The sequence below is a fragment of the Penaeus monodon genome, chromosome 31 (genome assembly GCF_015228065.2).
Source record: "Penaeus monodon isolate SGIC_2016 chromosome 31, NSTDA_Pmon_1, whole genome shotgun sequence".
Taxonomy (NCBI): domain Eukaryota; kingdom Metazoa; phylum Arthropoda; class Malacostraca; order Decapoda; family Penaeidae; genus Penaeus; species Penaeus monodon.
In genome coordinates, this window is record NC_051416.1 from 24,195,060 (window position 1) to 24,195,287 (window position 228).

General features: G+C 43.4%; 1 protein-coding gene across 1 annotated transcript in view; it reads right to left on the minus strand.

Annotated features, from left to right (window-relative positions):
- LOC119593121 (leukocyte elastase inhibitor-like) overlaps nt 1–228 on the minus strand; it is a 4,202-nt gene that overhangs the window by 3,354 nt on the left and 620 nt on the right.

Below are 228 nucleotides of genomic sequence, written 5' to 3' on the forward strand. Positions count from 1 at the left end.
AAAACGGATAAAAAATCGACACTCCACACCACACTCTTCGCAGCAGATTCCAACATCCGGCCAGAACAATGAGACAAAACAAAGGCCTACTTATTATAACTTGGGAGATCTTGACAGCAATCAGACGCGGTTGGATGGGGTGCTGTCAAGGCTAAACTCGCCGGCAAAGAGAGATCTGTGACCTCTGTGAACTTTCATGAACAATGTACAATCTTTATGTTTCTTTTT